This window comes from Chiroxiphia lanceolata, chromosome 12 (assembly GCF_009829145.1).
Source record: "Chiroxiphia lanceolata isolate bChiLan1 chromosome 12, bChiLan1.pri, whole genome shotgun sequence".
NCBI classification, from domain to species: Eukaryota; Metazoa; Chordata; class Aves; order Passeriformes; family Pipridae; genus Chiroxiphia; species Chiroxiphia lanceolata.
The window spans coordinates 20,115,321-20,134,522 of NC_045648.1; the positions used below are offsets into that span (position 1 = coordinate 20,115,321).

The window sequence follows — 19,202 nt, forward strand, 5'->3', positions numbered from 1 at the left end:
TGACTATTTCAATTTATGTGTATTTTAAAATGAGATGAGCTTAAAAGGTTTTCAGCTTTTAGGTTAAGTAAATCATGTGATGGTGAAGACTGTAGAACTGTCAGGTTATATCCTGTACTACTTGAAGGAAAGCAAAGAAACAGCTAAAATTTGTGGTTTAGTCTCTTCCCAGTTTACCCTCTTTAGTCAGTGTAGGCAGAACAAGTAATGTTTGATCCTCTTGCTATTCTATTTCTGGTCATCCTGAGGTAAAATTTGTGTTTTATTTAATTTGTTTTATACCCAAGTTTTGTACTTAGATATCATACTGGTTTATGAATCCTAGAAAATGAAGTTATCTGTGGACTTTATTCTAAGCACAAGTAAGATACCAGGCACTGTATGAACACAGGAAAAATACATTATCTACCCTGTTGAGCTTACATCTGAAAGTGTAGGATAATCAACATGCCTTTTGTAGAACTCTCCTTGCATTCTCCAGCAACTTGTAAATGTATATTTGTGAAAAACAGGGTCTCCACCATTAAAGTCTTTGTTCTGGATCTGCTAAGTGTTTCAGGATTTCTCCAGGGAAATTTTGTCAAGATAACACATATAAATTGTGCTGAAAACTGATGGTGCCATTTCATTCCAAGTAAAAATAAGTGTAGGAGATACCCTACATTGTATGAAATCCTTATGCTATGTTGCTAAGAAGTATACATTCCTAAAAAATAACCTTGTGGAATTCAGTAAACTTGGCTTTCTGGAATTGTATGTAGATTCTATCATCACTTCTGGAATGCACTGTTTCCCTGGGCCAGAGTTGCCAGACAGAGCTCTGACAATCTCTTTATCTGCAGGGTTGTCTATAATGTTAATTAGTGAACTCTTTGAAAAACCGGCTTCCATGAGTTAATTTATGCATAAAACATCACTGAGGGATGTTTTACCTGTTTGCCAAGGAGGGGACTGAAGTATAGCTTGAGGGACGTGGCTTGGGCCACACAAGAAGCCTGTGTTGTAGCCAGGAATCAAGAGATTCACGTTTCAGTGCCTAACCACACAAACTCAGAAAATAAGGAGTTGAACAAAAGCAGATGCAACACTGAAGATTTGAGTCCTGGGTACAATTTGCAGGGTGCTGAACTCTCTACCCATGAAGTTAGAAGGATGTGCTTTGGAAGGTCCACAATTCTTGTGCATTCATAGAACCACAGAACAGTTTGGGTTGGAAGGGATGTTAAAATCATGTTTTTCTGACCCCCCCTGCCATGGGCAGGGACACCTTCCACTAGCCCAGGTTGCTCCAAGCCCCATCCAACTTGGCCTTGGACACTTCCAGAGATGGGGCAGCCACAGCTTCTCTGGGCAACCTGTGCCAGGGCCTCCCCACTCTCACAGGGAAGGATTTCTTCCTGATGTATAGTCTAAAGCTGCCCTCTTTCAGTTTGAAGGCATTCCCCCTTAACCTTGTCCCAGGTCCCTCTCCAGCTCTCCTGGAGCCCCTTTAGGCCCTGGAAGGGGCTCTGAGGTCTTCTTGGAGCCTTCTCTTCTCCAGGTGAACCCCCCCAGCTCTCCCAGCCTGGCTCCAGAGCAGAGGGGCTCCAGCCCTGGAGCATCTCCGAGGCCTCCTCTGGACTCGCTCCAGCAGCTCCACGTCCTTCTTATACAGGAGGCCCCAGAGCTGGGCTGCCCAGCACAGCTTGGTGTTGTTGGCAAACTTGCTGAGGGTGCACTCAGTCCCACTCTGTACTGAGCCAACAAAAATTCCCAGCAGTTTGAGTGCAAACTGCCAGGCTGGCTGCAGACATGTCAGTGCTCTTCAGTGCTGAGCCAGATGGTTCAGGATTTTCACTTTCTATTGACACTTTTTTTTTTAACCCACTGATACATCTTCATAATAATTATTATTTAGGGCTGATGCCCTGGCCAAGAGGACCGAGGAAACAGAATGCCAGTGTTAACTCTGTCTGGGGATTTTTAGATTGTCAGCCCGATGTCTCAAAATCATAAGGCAGGAGCAAAAATCTTGAGGTTGGTATTTCAACTTGAAAGCTTTCTTTGGGGATTCTTGCTTTCCTTAGGTTTGTGTTTGTTTTTTGAATATGTGCTCTCTAATCTAGTAAGGACATAATGAGCTCTTGAGACATAATAAGCTCAGTAAGACTTGAAACACTATTTACCGCTTGAAGTATTTACGTGGCTTCTGTTCCTATTCATGTATCCAAGCGCAATATGGTATTTAATAGATCCTCACAGATAGGAAGCCTCTAATCCTGGTGTTCTGCAGGTAAGAATTGAATTACAGAAAGGCATGTGCCCAGCTCCATGAAGTTATTTAATCCTTTAGCTCCTGGTGTTTGCAGTGAGCCTGACACATCTCACAGAAGCTGGACATGCTGTAACCCTGCTAGTTCTGTGACTTGCCCTGGCTCACACACCGTGCTTGTCACAGCACAGGGACTTCGAGTCCCAGCTTTCCAATCCTGTGGTACCAATCCTGAGTTAGCCTAAGAGGAAGAAATGTTTCCCATATGCTTCTGAAGGAAGGCAGGAAAGTTCAGGCTAGAAGGAAAGGACAGGTTGTAACTGTGAGGAAAACAAGCTGTTGGAACAACTTCTTTTAGAACTGGGATGTGTTTTCTATCACTTGATGGCTGTATGTGCATAATAATGGCACTTCAAAAGAAGTACCTTCTGTATCACTGGTGTGTATAGGCATCATGCAAAACCCACTGGTGATATTCCATGGTCTCTGTCACACACAAGGTGAGATTGGATTATAACCTCTCCTACCAGCCTTACACTTCTTTTTATGTAAATTTTCCTTGAACCAATTCCATCATGCCGATGCTGGGAGCAGCATGTTCACAGAATTTCTTTCAGTCCTGGTCCTATGATATTTTTATCATGCAGTTTTATGGTCAGAAATTTTGGAATTGGGAATATGAGGAAGGAGAGTGGGATACAGTCTGTCTCTAAATGTTGTACAACTACATTAACGCATTGGTCAGCTATCCTTCCACAGTGCAATTACTTTTGCACATACAGAAGACGCCTCCCTGTAAATTCCTTGTGACATAAGGTTTCTGGCTAAAATTAGGTCATGGCTATTTAATTGTTTAGGTGTCCACCCACGAGGGAGCTACAGAGAGCTCTTTCAATTCCTTGCAATCAAGTAAGTAGCAGTTACTCTGCTTTATCCTCTAAGGAAATAGTCCACCAGAAATAATATGTTGATTCTTTAGTCCCTCCCTGTCACTAATCACTCAGCTCTGTAGCTGCACACTGACTTGGCCCTCAGCACCAGTGTCCAAGTGCCTCAGTCATTAATTTTCAACTTACGACACTTTGGTGATGTAAGGAAGCGCTGTCCTCATTTCACAGCTGAGGAATTGACACATCAAATAAGTGACTTGCTTCAAGTTTCACAGCAATACTGGCTGTAGAAACCAATGACTTATTCACAGACTATTCTGTTTCTTGGAAAACTAACCCTGGGTTCCTTGTCCTTCTGCCTGCTACCCCAGATCTCCTCATACCAATCCAGCAGCCCGAGAGTTGAGCTCTGTGTATTTTAGTCTCCCCTAAGCTGGCATTGCCAAACAAATGCACCCCTCCCTTGTGTGAGCACCAGCAGCATCTCCGCAGTCACGTGGGGAGTTAAGTCAGGAAACCAATTCAGGTTAAAGTTAATCCCCCAAAGAACAGAGTTTCAACCTGAGTTACTCCTCATTGGGCCCTTGCAGTGAGAGCTGTGCAGGCACTAGGGGAGGAGGGGAGGCCACCTCTGTTCGGTGACTGGGGGTTTGTGCTGGCTGAAATGCTTGTGGAGTTAGTTCATCAGGACCTTAACCAAAATAAGTTCTAGTTTCTTCTTTCTTTGGAGTTTTCCCTGTGTCTGCAGAGCCCACCCAAAGTACAGTGATGTGGTGGCTGAGGAGCTCAGGGGAGGCTTTGAATCAGTTCTTACTGTGGGGATGTTTTAGATCTTCCCTGCATGGCACGTTCTTCTTGTGTGGTTGATACCATTAAAAATGCTTGACTCTATATCATCTTTTTCTGTTTGAAATGAAAGTATTTCTGAGCAGTTACAAATGCAGCCAGAGAGGAGCATGGTTGCCAGGATAGGTATGTTTGTAAAGGGAATAAAGTGCTGTAAGTGAGGAGCTCAGTGCCACACTCTCACCTTGGTGGCCTGTGTGAGCACACATTACTCTGCCTTTCTGCCTTGAGTGGATCCCTGGAAAAGACCAGTTGGAATTGTGTGCATGTTTTTTTAGTCTTTAGGTGGAGTATCATCTCCAGGAGGTTTCTGCCGTGACTTTCCACGTGCAAGTCAGACACATGGGGAGAACCCTGCAGTGCTGACCCCTCTCTCTAAAGAGGTGTTCAGAGGGCTCCCAAACTACTGTTCTGGGGTGAATTGTCAGCTTTCAGAGCAGAGTATGTACCCAATCCTTCACTTGAAGGGCTGCAGCGTAGGAGAACCTGTGAGTGTGGAATGATGCCCTCATCCCAACTACATCAGAAGTCCACAAAAATTTATGCAGGACCTTGGCATGCTAATAACTTAGTTGTTGATGACTAAGGCAGGAAGAAGGGTGCCAATGATATTTAAAAGGAGACTGAAAGAAGGAGATCTCATACCTAAAAAAATGCTACAGAAGAGAGCAAAACATCTTTTAATGACTGCTGTTAACATTTTTAACATGAGGATGATAGCTTCAACTGCCCCGTGACCCCTGAAAATCTTTTTTGGTGTCATTGTTGCTGAACCCAGCTTTTCTGCTTGTTTGTCTTGTGGCTGGAGTGTGAGGCCTGCCTGCGAGAGTGAGAGAGTGTTACACATGGTCCTCAGTGCCATAAACTTGTGTGGCAAAAAAACTCTGGCCTGTGTCAGCCACAGCCACGGTCCCTGTTCCAACCCAGCCACCTCAGAAGCCTCAAAAGAAGCATGTGGGATTGTTGTATTCATTTTTTTTTTGTTCAGGCCTTGCTCAAAGGCTCAAGATTATGACATAAATCAGCTTGGTTTTCCTCCTCAACTGAATACAGATCATAACATTAGAGCACAGCCACTTTGTATAGTAGGAACCTAACAAAAACCAGATTTTAACAGAGTCACTAGTTCCTTTGAAGGAGGCAGTGTTAGCAATTATGATCTAGACTAGACGTTGGTAAGAACCTACCAAATAATTATAGGCTTCCCAAAGTAGTATAGTATGAGTAATTGCAGGTTTAAAAATGTTATTATGAGGAGTAGTTTATACCGAAACTCCATCCTGCTCTTTGAAACCAGAATCCATAACTCTCATCATGCCACAGCAAATGCTTGTCCTTTTCCACAGAAGAATGTAGACTTGCTTTATTGTACAGCAAATGTTCTGTGGTGCATTATTTAAATTAGCATATAATAGAAACCTAATTGCCCACTAGGGCCCAAAGCTTTAGCTGGTGAAGATCAATGTGCTTCCACTGAAGTCAGTGTAGCAATGTTGATTTTCACCCCTTGAGGATCTGGCTCAGCAGCTTGTTCCTATTCCAGGCATTGTTAAAGAAGATAGTGTGTTTAGAATATTAAACCATGGCATTGTCAGAGATAGTCAACTCAATTTCTGTGCAAGTGAAGAGAAATAAAGCGGTAAAACCATTATTTTTATCTGAAGATTTCAATTTACATTGTCGATTATTCATATTGACTGATCTGCTCCAACAGGGAAATCATGAGCGTGGGGTCATCTTGTTGTGGTTTTAATTTCCTACGTCTGTAGTTATCTAATCCTCTCAGTGTGAGCAAGCACGATTAGTATTTATTTCTATTCTGTGTGCCAGTGCCCTGGGCCAGGTTCTGTGCTAAATCCAAAGTGACTCTCCTACTTAATTGGCATTAACTTGTGCTGCAATAATATAAGTAAAAACTTGTACTTTCGGTGTAAAGCACCCGCAACTCCCCAAACAGATTTATTCTGTGTAGATGTTCTGCCCCGTGTTAAGGCTCGTGATAAATCTGTTGGTGTTTCTTGCTCAGTTTGGAACTTTTTCTAGCAGTGTTTTCCAAATAATGCTTGGGGAAACACAAGTTTGGAAAGAATTTGGCTGCTTGTTAACCACTGAGACCCTACCAGGAGTGTTGGTAGAGCGGTACCACTGGCTAATAAATTACTACAGTAGGAACAACAGCCGCCTCTCTCTGGGGAGAGTCAAGTACCAAAACGAACAATAATTCTTCACTTTGTCAGATGGTTTTTACAATCGTTTGGAATGCTTGCTTAAAGAAGCTTATTTTACTTAATGAATGCTCCATTCAGGAATAGGGAAACTTCAGGGCTGAGCTGAGCCAACAGTCCTTTGTGGAGTTTGTTTCCTCTCCTTTCACTTCCATTATTCTCAGAAGACCTCTGGCTGTTCCCCATGTATCTCTGCTTCCATTTGTCCCCTGGGAGCTTTGGATAATCAAGTTATGCTGCAAGTGTTCTCCGGAGTGTAGGAGTAGGGGAGTTCTGGTTAAATGTTTTGGGGCTTTATCAAGGACAGTATAGAAACTGTGTGTGAGCCTTTTAAAATAGTGCAGTGTTAAAACTTTGGAGTTTCCTGGTGTTTGTTCCTGTCTGTTTTCTGGTGTGTGCAGAACACAGCGTTGGAAGAGATCAGCAAAAATGATGGGTAAGGACTGTCTTTAAAGGGTCGAGAGATTATGTTCATCACTCAGTAAATTATTGTAGGCTTCATTCAGCTCTGGTTACAAGATGCTTTTCTTGTCCTGACAAAGTGATGAAGCTCATCTTGTGAACCAGTTTGGATTGGTTTTGGATGAAATGATTGCAGTAATACATGTGCTGTTTCTATTATTTTCTTCTAATTTTTATCAAGCCTCTTTTACTTGAGGAAACACAAATCAAAGCCAGCTTCTACCTTTTTGGTTGATTTGGCCTTTAGAACCTAATATCAACCATGTGAAGCAAGTTGGGTTTTCCCTTTTAATCTGTTAGATACCTTTAGCAATAGTTGAATGAATAATCTTATTGTGTAATCTCCTGGTCACACTTGTATTCTGCCCAGTGCTTGTATTCTGCCCGGTTCTGTGGGTCACAGGGCTGTGTTCTCCTTATGGAACTGTCAGACTTGTTTGAAAAAGGTGTCAGTGTTTTCTGCTAGAGGGAGTTTTTAATGGCCATTTTGCAATTTTCTTATTTTTTTATAAACAGAAGTAATAAAGTACTAAGGCATTCATATAGGTGTGGATGGTAAGTCAGCACATCATCGAGTTCTTTTGTTTTCAGTACTGGGTTTTTTGGGTTCTACGTGGGGTTTTTTCACTTTAAAAGCATGGGGACACATTCAGCACCTGTGGCCAGAGCCTTGCATAACACCGGTCGACTCCTGTTGAGGTGAGGAATCCATCTTAGAGCAGATGCCCGAGCCCAGCGTTGCATTATCTCCATTGCAAAAATAACAAACATTAAAATTCTAGAGTCTAGTGGCCAAATGGCACACCACCAAACACGATATATTTTCTTTTCCCCGAGTGGTGAATCATGTTAGATAATTCATGATGCAAACTGCTGTTATTTCTAGAGTATGTGAGCCTCTGATGGCATAGCAGATTTTCTTACCTCTGTAGGCTGGATGAACGAACTTGGAGAGCAGCAAAACCTGCCAGTAGCTTCTCTGCAGTAGATGAGCTGATACGCCTTTGCCTGTATTGTTTTCCTCCCCAGCGTGGTTGAAGTGGTACAGTGCTTATGTGCTGTGCTCTTTGCCTTTTTGTGAGGAAGAAGCAGGATTGCAGAGATAATGGGGGAAAGCACTGGAGCATTCATGGCAATAATTTCTAAGAGCTGGAGATAAATAAGCAGGCAAGGTTGAAGACTTATCTGGGTGGGGGTATTAGCATTTTGAATTCTTTCTGCACAGATGCAGTTATCACTTAATTGACTTTACCTTGGGGAACACTAGGGAAGCACTTCGCAGCCTAAAGAAGAAGCTTCTGCACATGGTAATGGTTCGTTTGTGCTGCACGAGGAACTCGGGCTGGTTTAGTCCCGATGTCAACAACAGGGAAGGAAAAGCTTCTCTCGGCTCTGCCGCCCACCAGCCGGGCTGTGAGGGCCGGCACCTTCCTTTGCTCTTGCTCGTGATCTCCTCCATGAGCTGGGTCCCGGCCGAGGGAGCGGGTCTGTGCTCTGCAGAGCCCACAGCCCCAGCCCGGCCCTGTCCCGGAGGGCAGCGGCTGCAGCAGCTCCCCCTCAGCCGAGCTCGGCACACGGGGCTGCGGCGGCTGGGCCCGGCTCTGTCCGGGCTCTGTCCCCCTGTCCGCCGCCCTGTCTGAGAGCGGGGCCTGCTCGGCTGCCCTGCCGGGGAGTTCTGAAGCCAGCGGAGAACGGGGCGTTCGGGGCTGCAGCGATTTGTGCGACCAGCGGGGCTGTAATGGATGGATGGCTCCCCGGGAGGCAGCGATGACAGCGGGCCCGTCCCGCTGCTCCCCCGGCCCCTCAGCGCAGGCACGGCCTCCCTGCCGCTGCCCCTACCCTGCTCTGCCCCTGCCGCTGCCCCTACCCTGCTCTGCCCCTGCCCCTGCCCCTACCCTGCTCTGCCCCTGCCCCTACCCTGCTCTGCCCCTGCCCCTACCCTGCTCTGCCCCTGCCGCTGCCCCTACCCTGCTCTGCCCCTGCCGCTGCCCCTACCCTGCTCTGCCCCTGCCCCTACCCTGCTCTGCCCCTGCCCCTACCCTGCTCTGCCCCTGCCCCTACCCTGCTCTGCCCCTGCCGCTGCCCCTACCCTGCTCTGCCGCTGCCCCTACCCTGCTCTGCCCCTGCCCCTACCCTGCTCTGCCCCTGCTCTTCCCTGCCCCTGCTCTGCCCCTGCCCCTACCCTGCTCTGCCCCTGCCCCTACCCTGCTCTGCCCCTGCCCCTGCCCCTGCTCTGCCTCTGCCCTGCTCTGCCCCTGTCCCTACCCCTACCCTGCTCTGCCCCTGCCCCTACCCTGCTCTGCCCCTGTCCCTACCCTGCTCTGCCCCTGTCCCTGCCCCTAACCTGCTCTGCCCCTGCTCTTCCCCTGCCCCTGCCCCTGCCCCTGCTCTGCCCCTGCCCCTGCTCTGCCCCTGCCCCTGCTCTGCCCCTGCCTCTGCCCCTGCCCTGCCCTGCCTCTGCCCTCCTCCGGGCCCGGAGAGAATGGTGAACGGAGGAACCAGGAGGAGACCCGCTTTGTTCTCCCTTTTCACTCCTCCGTCAGCATCACAGAAGGTGGTTTTGAATTTTAAAGGATTTTGTGGGAAAACAGTTGCCTGTGTTGTGTCAGAGAGCCTGCAGCCAGCCCTGTCCCTGCCTGGTTTGCAGCGTGCTGCTCTCCTGCAGACGGCCTGTGCCTCTGGTAACCCGGAGAGGGAGTTCTCATTCTCACCAAGTCCATTAATAGCCCGGGATGGGTGTTTGGTGCCTGAGCACCTTCAGCTTCTCACCTTGATTTGCTGAAGATTATCGGAGTTGCACTGACAACGCCGACACCCTCAATTCAATGGGGTCTTTTTCTGTAGAATAGTTACTTGGTTAGCTTGTAGTCATTATTTTAAATTTTGCTATCTAAGCATGTTAAGGTTTTATTGGTATTATTCCTTCAACAGCAATATTGGTTACTCCAGGCATTGTTTAAAAGCTTATTTTTTTGCAATTCTTAAAGAGAGATTTGGCTTACAGCAAAATCAGTAAGGGAAAAAGAATTAGGAAATCAAACCCTTCCTTTCCCTTTTTGAACCTCTCGGTTTTCCAACCTCAAATAAGTATGTGAAAGGGGTTTAACAACTTTAAATTGGATTTTGGAATGTCAGATGACTCTAATAGCCTTTGTACACAAATAACAACAGAAGAGCTGATTATTGTTTCTGGGCTCTGTGATGCACTTACGTAATCATTAATCTTGGCACTTCTTTATCTGCAGCAGATTAGGAGGCCACTGTCATTTTGAAGACTGCCATTAAGTAGACTTTGTTAGTGTTTAAATATGTGAAGCTTAACTTTAAGCTTTCTTAATGTATGCAGTGGAGGTATCCTGTGGTACAGCGCTGCAATCGAGCTGTTGTAGTGAGTCTCAGTCACATATCTGCTGCCACAGTCTGACCTCAGACACGGGTTTATGTACAAGGTTTGTTAATCAGCCTCTGAAGACACTCTGAAAGCTTTTTAAGCGTAAAGCATTAATATATCCGTTTGAAACAGCAAGCAAACTTGCTTTATCTACTACCTTTCAGTTGGTTTAATCACCAAGAGGCAGGAAATTAAATGCTGTGAAATGAGTAGACAGAAGGGGTTTTAATGAAGGTCGTAGCACCTAATCTGATTGTGGCAAAGGAAGAGCTTTTGCTAGACCTTTTCTTTTCACAAGCTTGTAATTCTCTAAAACGTTTTTCTGGGTAACTCATTTTTTTTTTTCTTTCATGATCCTTGTCATGAAATGAAGAAGGTTTTCAAACAGAGTGTGGTGTATATAGACATCATGAGGGTATAAAGAAGCACAAAAGCAGAGCCAAGTCCAGAGAAATAGCGTGAGCGTGGTTAGTGGGGGACATCACTGTAATGTGTGGTTTGAAGAACATGTTAGGGAAAAAAGCTTTCTCTGTGACAGGAGTGTTTTTGAGGCTGTTTGATAGAACTGATGGTGCATTTATTTTGCTGTAAGCCAGAACCCATAAAACTTCCATCTCCTCTGATACCATCCTGCACGTTCTCCCTCCTGGTGCAGTTTTTGGGGCCAGGTCGTAGTGTTTTCCTCTGTGCCCTTTTCCAGGGAACATCAGAGGGGGAAGTGCATGCCGGGCTGCAGACAGGCAGAGCTGCCCTCCTGTGGCTTCTCCATCGTCCCTGGCCAGCCAGGTGACCCCGGGCCACTTCACAGAACTGAAGGACCATCATGTACCTTTGTGCAAGTCAAGAAAGTACCACAAAGGCTACCAAGGAGTTCTGTGACCTGTCCAGGCAGTTGTTGCAGAAGCAATGTAACCTTCCTTTTGATCCCACATGTACACTAATACTGTTCCCTCTGAAGTGGGGCAGGGGCTAAATGAGGTGTCTTTCCTGGGGAGGAAAACACAGATATTTGTTCAGCAGAGATTTGGGCCTGCGTCATAAAAAAACGCTGTAAGCTTTTGCTGATGTCTGTACTTGCTAGTGTCTTAATATATATCAGGAAACATTTATCAGCTGTAAATAATTTCTTGGGTTTTGGACTGTAGTGCTATTTTCATTGAAATGGAGGAACCCTAGGTGTATGGTTAATGTGTTTTATGCTCCCCTTCCAAACCCCAGGGGAATAGATGAAGCTGCATTGGCTGAAGATGCGGCTTCCCCTGGTGTCCCTGGGCTTCATTAATCCTCTAATGACCTCTGCTGAGGACTCCTGAAGAGGAGCTGGGAGAAAACAACACACATGCTAGAAATAGTGGCAGTGGAAAGCATCCGTGGATTAAAACCAAGTGACCCTGTGTCAGCCAGAAAGATTCAGAATACAGACTCCAGAAGAACCTCGTGTGTGAGGGAACCTGGTGGTGATTTGCTTGTAATGGCCATAAATCACAAAGGGAGTTGCAGAATTCATGCTCAGTATTGGCTGCCATGTGAATCCAGGCAGGAGGTGTTGGAGTGAGTTAATAAATGAGTGAGTGCAGCTAAAAGGCTTTTTACTGTTTAGAGTTCTCAAGTTGGTTTTGGTTGTTATTGTTCATCTCTTAGATGAATCATCTGAAAATGAAAATTTAAACTAGACTATTTAAAGTGTACCTTTGTGAGAAGCTAATGATTCTACTTGGCATACAGCATCAAAGGAAGCCTTTTTAATGACATCAAATTCATGTACAACCAAAAAGAAAATATCTTAAAAATGCAGATGTAGTCACTTCAGAATGATGGATGAAAGTCTGGGTGAAACACTTTTTTGTTTTTTTTTTTCCTCTGCAACTTTTTCTAGAAGTAAATTCAGGTTTTGAGTGGTTTTTCATTGAAGTGCAACTCTCTTGGAAGGACATGGCTTCTGCACCAGCCTGGCTCTAATTTAATTGTGCAGAACCTCATTTTTCAATGCACAGCAACACATCCTGCGATCTCTGCCGAGGGCAAACCCTTTATAAAATGTGGGCAGCGTGGCAAAAACGGCAGGAGAAGCTGAATCGTGACAAACACTTGGTTTAAGAGGCCTTACTGGGTTCCCCTACTTGGTTACCTCTTCTGAGTTCATTCCATGTTCCTTTCTCCAGACTGACTCGCTCCCTCTGGGATAATAACTCTCCAAGTGGAGCTTGGTTGACTGGAAAGGGCCAGGGAAAGGTGTGTGTTGTGCTGGAGAAGGTGTGGTGGTGAGGAGCTCTAACCAGAGACCACCTTCAGGGCTGTGTGAGGCACGGGCAGTGCTGGGCTGGAAGGTGCCATGAGCAGGAGTGAGGTTGTGTGTGACCCACAGTCGGCTCACTGACCTCGTGTCCCTTTGGCACTGGGCCCTGTCACCTCGCTAATGAATGAAGTTAAATTGTTAATAACTTTGACACTATGTTGCAAGTGATTGGTTTTCCCAGGTCTGCGTGTTTGGGTGGGTTTTGTTGTTTGTTTTGGGGTTGTTTTATGACTAGTACCTGTGGGTACCTTGGAATAGGGACTAAAATGATTGCCTTCAGAGTGTTGATAATTTCAGATTGTTTGCAGCCTATGAAAAATACTTCATATTTCATATGCAGCTGTTGAGCTGTGGTAGCTGTGGCTGACTTGCTGAAGTGGTGCATAAAATTGACAAGTGGTTGATAAGATCTTCTTTGTTTTCCTACTGCAAGCAAATAAACAGAAATGTGAGATGTTGCCCTAAGCCAGTACGATTAATTAGGGAAAAGAAGGTGGGAGGGCAGTGTTGGAGTCTACAAATGCCAGTCTTCAGAAGACCCTGTCCAACACCTGAGAGTAGCAAACTTCATATCAAATGGGGGCTCTGTGCATTAGTCTGTGAAGCAAATGCCAGAGGTAATTAGATTTTGACTCCAAAATGCTACATTTCTACAAGACTTTATTTATTATAACCAATTCTATATTAGTTTCTTCCAGAGATTTAGGAAATGGGACAGAAACATAAATACATTTAAACTTTTCAGTACAGGTTTCTTTCTGGAGGAAAGGGGGAGAATGCATTTAGTATTGCCCAGCTTACTCCAGCAAATAAATGAATTGCGTTCTCCTGCAGATTTCACTTTTTTTCCCTCTCCACTACTAGTACAGAATGAAAGACCAGCTTCAGGAAGGAGAAATTGGTGTAGATTTACTTTTCCCAATCTAAGAGAAAACTAACTTGCAAAGACTACGAGAAGCTCAGTGTGATTGAACGTACCAGGGCACTTGCACTGCCTCAAGGTGCTCACACATCTTGGCCCACCAGCTCCATTCTGTTGGTCGTTCTTCACAGACAATGTGCAGTGGTTGGTTTTAGCAGCACAGGGTAGGTTTGATCATGGCAGAATTGTGTTTGTACCCCTGCTGCAGGTGTTCCTCTTCACAAATGCTCACGGTTAGTGGTTATCTGTAGGAAAAATTAAGGATGTCAAAGCCTGAGTGAACTCCAGAACACTATAAAACATACGTCAGGGAGGCACATAAACCCCACTTGCTGCTTGGGAAGAAATGCAGGAGCAAAGCAGAGCAGAAAAAGTCAGTGCTGGCAGTTCCTGTGGTAAGAGCTCACACCTCTATTGCTTCTAAAACTTTGTTTTGTGTAATTTTGTCAAGAACAGTGCTCTGTAGGGGTGTAATTAAACCTGTAAGCTTGGTTTTTAAAAGTGAAAAAGGGAAGTAACAAAGTCAGACAAGAAGCAGGGCTGTTGTGCAGCTGTGGCAGCTTCCATCTCTTCAGTCCAGAACGCTGCAGGTTGGGTGCTCTGGAGGTCTGCTCACAGTTCCTTGGGCCATAAGACCAAAACCCAAGATTTGGCAGTAAGCACCAGTCATCTGAGGTAGCTGTAGATAGAGGTAGAGATAAAGAATGATCATCCTGCTTATATAGATAGAGAAAATGAGACACCAGCTACCATCCCCATTCTCACAGCATATCAGCACTGGGGAGGATTATAGTATTTATAGTATCCATTTCTTGACATGCAGTTCAGGGCCTTGATTAAAACTATATTATATTTCATTAGAGAATTACATCATTGCAGTGGCAGTGAGGTTTTTTTCTTGTGAAAAACTTTTTCTGAATTGCTTTATCTAACAAAAATTCCATTTAGCCCAGTCAAATTAATCATACTCCAAGCTGTGTTCGTTAATTTTCAGCCAGAGGAAGAAAAGGGGGATGAAATCATTGAATGTTTATTCCTAAGTACCTGAGCCACCAAGAAAGTGAGAAGTCAAAATGTTACAGAAAAAAAAAAAGGTGTTTTATGAAATTTGGAAGTCTCTTCTGACCACGTGGAAATTATCAAACTAGTCTTCAGATGCCTTGGTTTTAAAATGCACAGGACATTGCATAGAAACACTTCTCCCTTCCCTCTTTCCCAGTTCTTGTTCTTTGCTGGGGAGTTTGGTTACTGTGTTGTTCCTGTGTGCTGTGGCAGTGAGGGGATCTCCACTATAAAAAGACACATTTGTATTCAGAGTTGGGTTTTTCTGGGTTTTAACTCCTCCTCAAAAGAAGTTGTTACAGTGTCCATATTTTCAGCCATCTTCATTATTTGATTTAAGCTCATGAAAGTAGTAACAAAGCTGGAGCTTTTGGAACTCCCTGGATTTCCCAAAGTGGGAGGATGTCAGTTGTGTGCCCTGGATGTAACAAGGGGTTGATTCTCCTCTGTGCTCCTGGACAAAAGAACACGTCTGGATGCAGCAGAATGAGAATGTTTCTGGATGGGTAAAGCAAAGATAGTGGAGAGAGATAAGACTGTTATACAGAAGGAAATTAAAATCATGTAGTGTTGCACACGTGAATGAGAGGGAGCAAACATCCTGAGTTCCTCTAAAATTCCTAAATCAATTTATAGCTTGTTTGTGTTCATAAACACTTGCAGAAGTCCTACATTGTTGGTGTTGGGACTTGGTTTTAATTTTTCTTCATGAAAATTAAGACTATTATGATATTATGACATTCAAGTTTTTCAGCAATTTTCTATTTGAATATGACATTAAAAACATAGAGACCTCACACAACAGCTTCACTAAAACAGTTTTGCCTGTTAGAGGACCCAAACCCTTTTCCATCTTGCCTTCTCTCATTAGATATTCAGGTATTCTTTGTTGAAGCCAGTCCTTGATGCGATAGCAAAGCTTTGGTTCTTTAAGTTAAAATTTGTGGCAGTAAAATTTCTTGACTTAAAGCAAAACAATAGCCCTGAACAATAGCCCTGAAGTGATCCTGGCAGGAGCACGGGAGCTCTTCCTGCACCTTTGATGTGCCCAAGTCAGTGACAGGTTGAAAGAATTGAGGCTGATTGCTAAAAGTCAGCCCTGCAGCCCCAGCAGGCTCCGGGGGTGCTGTGCTGTTTGTCAGGGATCTCCTGGGACACAGTTTGGAGGGGAATGTTTGTGGGGTTGTGTCAGGTGACTGCTCAGGGATCCAGCAGTGCCCAGGCCCACAGAGCTTGTCCTGGCATTGCAGCATTTCTACCCCGTGCGTTTGAGGTGTTGCTCATACTTTACTTTTAATTAATACTTTGGTGACCATGTTCGTTTCTACTCCACCCATCACACCTACAGACTTCAAAGGATTTGTACCAGTATAACCCCAGTATTTATTTTATTTTATTACCAGTGTGATTTCCTAAGGAAACAAGGCTTGGAGAGGTTGTTTGTGTTTGTCTGGTTTTCTGCCCATCACCCCAATCCTCCTGATTTCCAGAGTATTTCGGCCAAATTTGGGAGCATCGGCAGTTCCAAAGATGTGAAAATGGAAAAACGTACCCAGAAAGTTCCCCATCTGATACCCCCTGAGGGCCACTGCACAGCTGAGCTCAGCTAGAGGAGGATCTGTGATGGAGAGGAAGACACAAGGAGTATCCTGTGTGCTGGGAAGGCTTCTGCAGGAATTTCAGCCTTACTGGACCTGAGAAGGTCCAGCTGTGAGACACAAGTCTCCGGGATACTGGGCTTTGTTAGTTCTCTGGCTCTCCTCGTTGCCAGGTGTATCCCTACAGGCTCCTGCTCGTGGCCGGAGTGCCGTTCTGGTGGGGGCTGTGTGTGGGATAAACACCCCTTCACCAGGGATGGGCAGGAACATTGCACAGCTCTGCCCGGAGCACTGACCGGGGGTTGTAAAGCCGCCCCAGCCGTGTCCCAGGCAGCTCCGTGCTCAGCAGCACTCGTGTTCGGGGTCTGTGAGGGGACAGGTCCTGGGTGCAGTGCTGGGGTGGCAGAGCTGTGCTGCCACCAGCGCCGGGCTCCGCGGAACTGCAGCGCTGGGAGCGGCAGGTGTTGGCAGGCGGGGGGTTTGCAGCCAGCTCAAATTACCGAGGGTACATGACAGAGCAAATTATTTAGGTAATGAAGCTGAAAATGCAGGAAGATTAGAATATTATATAGTAAAATCATTCCTTGTTAATTCAGTTTGTGATCAGATATCATGTTGCTTTAAATACCACATTACATGCGGTACCCTTGTTTGAGTCAATGAATATGTATGACTGTGTCACTGAATATGCATGCCTCCTAATTTAATCAATATACTTACAAACAGCACTATCAGGGATGTCTGGCACAAACTGCAGCCCTTTAGAAGCAGGTTGGCCCAATTTGTCTGTGTATCATGTTTGTCTGTGAGCCCTTCTGGCTGAGCAGCAGAACAGTGAGGTGGGGACAGGTGAGCCACGTCCGGGGAAGGAACTGAAACCTTTGCTGCAGTCAGGGAAGGGGTGACTTCTTGAGCAGTGCCCCGAGAGCCAGGAGGTCCCAGCTGCCACCCTGTCTGTTGTGTATACCCCACATCCAGCCTCCAGCAAGCCCTCAGCTCAGCCAGCACTTGGGGTTGGCTTAGGATGCTTTCCCCGGAAAGCCCTGGATCCCAGAAGGATGTGCAGTGCCCACAGAGGTTTTAAGGAATAGAGACCAGTCTGGCAGACTAACCAGGGTGTGCTTAAGTCCATCTTTGCTGAGTGAAAAAGGAAGGTGTGTGCCTGGAATTTCTCTACCCTGGGAGCTGTGCCAGGGAACTCCTCAGAAGTTCTCATAGCTCAGTGGTGTCAGAGCACATGGGCAGTTGGGACCCCTTGGACTGGGGGGGGAAGGGAGCACTTCCCACACAGGTTTGCCTTGCCAGAAAATGCTTACTTTTAAATTCAGAATTAGTAAGAGACAGTCAGATTCACCCGACTTTCACCTTCTAAAAGTTAGGCTTGTAATTAAGGTATCATTAAATTCGTTCACTGTTGAGTGAAGAGGAGGCATCTCCACTCAGGGGTTCATTTTGCTTGTCTTGAATAAGATGAATCATGCCCTTTTTCCTTCTGCTTTCTCTTTCTCCCTTCCTTTCCTTTTCTCTTTCTTTCTTCCTCCCTTCCTCAGACTGTAGAAGCAGACAAGACAATTAGCTTCAGTCAGGTACCCAACTTTCAAGATAGCTCAGGTCAGTGAGGTGAATCTCACCTAAAAGGCAGGAATGGGAACCAATATTTGCTTCCACTGAAGAGCCCTTCCCAGGATACCAAATCTGAGGTTTCATACCTGTTGTGAATTGGGAAAAAAAAATGTTATTTGTGTACATGTACCATTTTAAAATAACAGTGTGAAAACAGGAGGAGGAACAGAAAAATCCTTTCTCTACCCCAAGACAATTAATTCACTAGGAACAAACATTTCATTCAGACACCTCAATGAGGAGGAAGAAACTTCCGTCTTTGGAAAATAATTTTTTCTTCTGAAAAATGTGTTCTTCAGGGTGGACTGGTTCAACACTTTGCTGTGTTGAGGCTCAGTGTGTTTCTGTTTAAATGACAGAACTGGGGAAAAGGATGCCCTGTGCTTTACTTGGCTGCACAGCCCTGAATCGAGTCTGCCCAACAAGTCAGAAAGGAAGAAATTCAAGATTAAGATGAGCTCGTGCAGAACATTCCCTCACAAACACAGACATGGATTTTCTTCCTTCTCTCCTGCTCAAACTGGACAAGGAATAAAGCAACATTTCATGGTGCAGGAATTAACAAAAAGGGAGAGGCTGTCTAGAGGGTTTGGTTGGAGGAGGAAGCTCCAAAAAGGCAGGCAAACCCAGTGAAACTGTTCCAGGTTTGGGGAACAGGAGGGAATAAGGCATATTCTTGTGTTTCAGGTGCCAGGAAAAGATGTCATTTCGTGCTGTCTCTGGTTGTGTGGTAGGCACATTCCCTAGGAGTGAGGTGGAGGCAGTGTGTTATTGTAGCATACCAGAGCTGCTTCAGGCAGCTGCCATGTGCAGACAGTGCATGGAGGAAGAGGAAAGGTTCAGGAGGTAAAAACAGGGGTCTTTTCCCTGTGATACTTGGGCTCAAATCATTCTGTCTGATTTTAAACAGATGAGAGTCCACACTCCTTTTTCCTGCTGTCAAATGAGGATCATCTGACATTGCAGAAGGGAAGTCTGGTGATATCACAGCTCCAAGTGAAGGCCCATAATCTGAGAGGTGGTGGTGGGTGTCAGAGGCCCTCTCCTGTGGAGATGAGCTGGTGTGACATCAGTTTGTAGGGATTGCTGCCTCCAGCCCTTGAATGGTCCCTTCTTTCTCTCAGGACCTGTTTCTGTAGCAGCTTGTTCTGTGCCTGCAGTGGGTCTCAGAGCCTGAGCTCGCATTTGTTGCTCTTGTTGGTTTGGTTGGGCTTTTATTCCTCCTCATTGCTGCCTTTGGCACAGGACACCCTTGGTAGTATTCTGGAGCACTGTTATTTCAGGGTGTGAAAGAGTCTTAGGCCTTTAATCTGGGAACACAAACTACATCTGTCACCTGGGTATCTGTGGTGGTTTCTAAGCAACCACAAGAGTTTATTTTTTTCTGCAATTCATATTTAAGAAATAATTTGCTCATGCATGAACCAGAATCAGCCTGAGCACCACCCCAGGAGACAGAAATTGTAAACTGTAATTTAGGCTAATTCTAGTCTAAAACATGAATTAGAGTATTTTATGTAATCTTGAAAAATATACCATATAAATAAATGTAAGCACAGAACAGGTACAATTAATTTGAGCACAGTAGGAAGCTTTAAGTAACTCTGGGAATGTGAGAAACCAAGTCGGAACATAT

At 45.2% G+C, this 19,202-nt stretch overlaps 1 protein-coding gene across 4 annotated transcripts in view; it reads left to right on the forward strand.

Annotated features, from left to right (window-relative positions):
- RORA (RAR related orphan receptor A) overlaps positions 1–19,202 on the forward strand; it is a 358,029-nt gene that overhangs the window by 305,402 nt on the left and 33,425 nt on the right. The gene's annotated exons all lie outside the window — the stretch shown is intronic.